This window comes from Cryptotermes secundus, unplaced genomic scaffold (genome assembly GCF_002891405.2).
Source record: "Cryptotermes secundus unplaced genomic scaffold, Csec_1.0 scaffold746, whole genome shotgun sequence".
NCBI classification, from domain to species: domain Eukaryota; kingdom Metazoa; phylum Arthropoda; class Insecta; order Blattodea; family Kalotermitidae; genus Cryptotermes; species Cryptotermes secundus.
In genome coordinates, this window is record NW_019739224.1 from 259,284 (window position 1) to 262,297 (window position 3,014).

Below are 3,014 nucleotides of genomic sequence, written 5' to 3' on the forward strand. Positions count from 1 at the left end.
CCAGAACCCGTCTTTTAAGTCACGCACACTACCCCTAAATCTTGACAATATATATTTAAAGCACGAAGTATTTTTTTGGGACCGCTTGTGACGTCAAATTTATTCAGACGTATTAATATACAGAGTGAGCCTAGGAGGCTCTATTGGTATTTGCAGTATAGCAGTACTTTTCGGCGTATAACTGCCAAAAATACAAATTCCTGTCGCGATAAAATTGTCATAACCTTAGCCATGTTTGAAATGCTATAAATGAATAGTACAGTGTGTAACGTGTTTCGCTTTATTTGGAATCCGTACGCGCGCTTAAAATATAAAAGCGACATATGTCACATTTATACTCGTAAGTTAAATTATTCTTTCTTTATTTCTATCAATCCGAAACCTAAATTTAAATTTTATGAGACTTCTTCTTGGCATAGAGAAATGTGATGGTAAACAAAATTACATTTTAAGAAAACCGGTATTACTACAACAAATTCCAGGATCATACTGATCTTGGAATATTTTACTTGCATTTAATTGTACCCCATTTAACGATGCTGTTTAATCAGTCGCAAATGGAAACGTATTCGTTTTCTTGCGACATAAAGGAGTAAATATACAGGACAAACTGGACGTACCTGTAAGGTCAGATTCAAAGAACACATACGAGACATAAAAAATAACGGACAAAGTTCCAAATTTGCTCAAAATGTATTGGACACCACACATGAATATTGTACGATAGACAAAACGTTAGAAGTTCTATGTATCGGCAAGAAACGCCGAACCTTGGATACATACGAAAGATTTCACATTTACGAAATCAGCAAACAAAACCTACAACTGAATGATAATTTTACTGAAATGTTTGACCCTATATATGATGTAATAATTGATACATACAAAATATAATATACAGTCATACCCTCTCCCCCCTACCTTCACTCCCGCATACACCTTATCTCTACCTCCCCTCTCCCCCCCTTACATTGACTTTAATCCTGCATCAGCGAATCAGTCGTTGTTGACTTTCCATACAGTACGGACAATTTTTCGTAAGATGAGGCACCGACTATACAGTAAGTAATAATATATACTGTATACTACATCTTCAATATCAAAATCAATTATTAATTATGATAAAATTTAATACTATTATTTTCATATCATTTTCAGATTAATTAATTTGCAACATCATGGGCGTCCTATACATTCTTATATAAAAGAAATATCCAACTTCCAATTGGTCCATGGAAAATTATGAAAAGTAACCGACTGATTCGATGTTATATAACATTAATTAACTTTTATCTTGTTTTATACAATAACTTTTAGTTTTTATATAATCTGACTTATTGTATTTTTACGCAAAGTATTTTGAATGATTGATGACATTGTGCCAATCTAATGTACAGCAGTTCAGTGGTATATGTTTGTTAATATGTGTTTGCCTGATGATGGCCGTTAGTGGCTGAAACATGTAGCGAAACCATAAAGGCGTGTAATTGCTGGAAGATGGAGATTATGACAAAGGGAAAGCTTCATAGATGTTATTCTTCCCAGTAATAGTATTACGGTTACTATACCAAGGAGGGCGAAATTGACAGGATAAGTAAAATTGAAGATGAGAAATGCATGCAAAATATTAGTCGGAAACCCAGAATTTGAGAGACCATACAGACCTAGGACAACATGGGAATATAATATTAAGATCTATCTTAAAAATATAATGTGCTTATGCAGAGTGAATGTATATGGACCAGGAAAGCGTGAAGGGAATAAGATTTTTTGAAAGCTGTAATGAACTTTCGGGTTCCATAAGCGGTGGAGAATTACTCGACCAGTCGAGTGACTATCAGATTCTCAAGAATACCTCTGCTCCATATATAACGTCACTGTTGTTACGAAATTAAATTGTGCATTTGTAATGTTTATTAGAGATTTATGGATTATTCCCATATTAATCAAGTACTTCGCCGGTCACGGTAGCCTAGCCGTCTAAGGCATGTAATATCTTCGCTCACTCGGAAGCCGGGATCGTGGGTTCGAATCCCACACAAGGCCTGGATATTTTGTGTGTGTCTGCGTTTATTCTGTTTTTGTGTTGTCCTGTGTTTAGGTAGATGCCTTTCGACGAGCTGATCATCCGTCCAAGGCGTCCTACGGTCTGCAAGAATGATCACGAAACCGAGAAATCAGACCTATGCTCCAAACTGTGAGCGGGACGAATCCTTCAGAGCTTTAACAGGTGGCTTCTCCTAATTATATTTTCTGTTCTATGTAAAGCAATACGAGAAATGTGAACCTTCGGACTACAAAAAGAAAAACTCTGCCTGTCTTATATATGATAGTCATTAAAGCCATGTGAAATGTTGACGTTATGCGTGTAACATAATTCGTAGTATGTCTGGCGCGGCACGAAAATGACACTTGGCTACTCGGCCAGAATGTTGGGAAGGATCAGTTTATTCTGCAGAGCCGGCAAGAGGACCAGAGACTTGAGCACTGGGATCCCTGCAGTTCAGCAATCCATGTGAAACCAGTTCCAACATCCTATCCCCCCCCCCCCTCCACTTCAACACTTCACCTTATAAGGAAACATTTAATCTCTGTACAAGACCACCGGGTGGAAACTAACAAAGTTCTCCATATCAAATTAATATAACTTTATTAGAGTATTTTCCTTATATAGAATTTCTGTTTTTGCAGTCTCTTACCCAGTGTTACGCCGCGCCATAGCTCAAGCGGTTAGTCGCTGGCTTCCCACCGCGGCGGCCCGGGTTCGATCCCGGGTCTGGTCAAGTGGGATTTGTGGTGGACAAAGTGGCGCTGGGGCAGGTTTTCTCCGAGTACTTCTGTTTCCCCTGCCAATCTTCATTCCACCAATTGCTCCACAATCACCCTCACCTATCATCTGGGGCTGGTACAGTAGGCCAGAAGTGGCCGCAGTACAAGGCACTTAGTTCCACCCCACTAACAATAAAATAATAAATACCTAATGTTAAATTAATTTGGGGAAATGAAGTAGCGAT

The 3,014-nt window shown here is 38.3% G+C and overlaps 1 long non-coding RNA gene across 1 annotated transcript; it reads left to right on the forward strand.

Annotated features, from left to right (window-relative positions):
* Positions 1 to 1,026: 1,026 nt before the first annotated feature.
* LOC117282896 lies at positions 1,027 to 2,358 on the forward strand. Its single transcript, XR_004513806.1, has 2 exons — positions 1,027 to 1,061; positions 2,102 to 2,358. It is a non-coding gene; the product is annotated as an uncharacterized LOC117282896 (long non-coding RNA).
* The last annotated feature ends 656 nt before the right edge of the window (positions 2,359 to 3,014 follow it).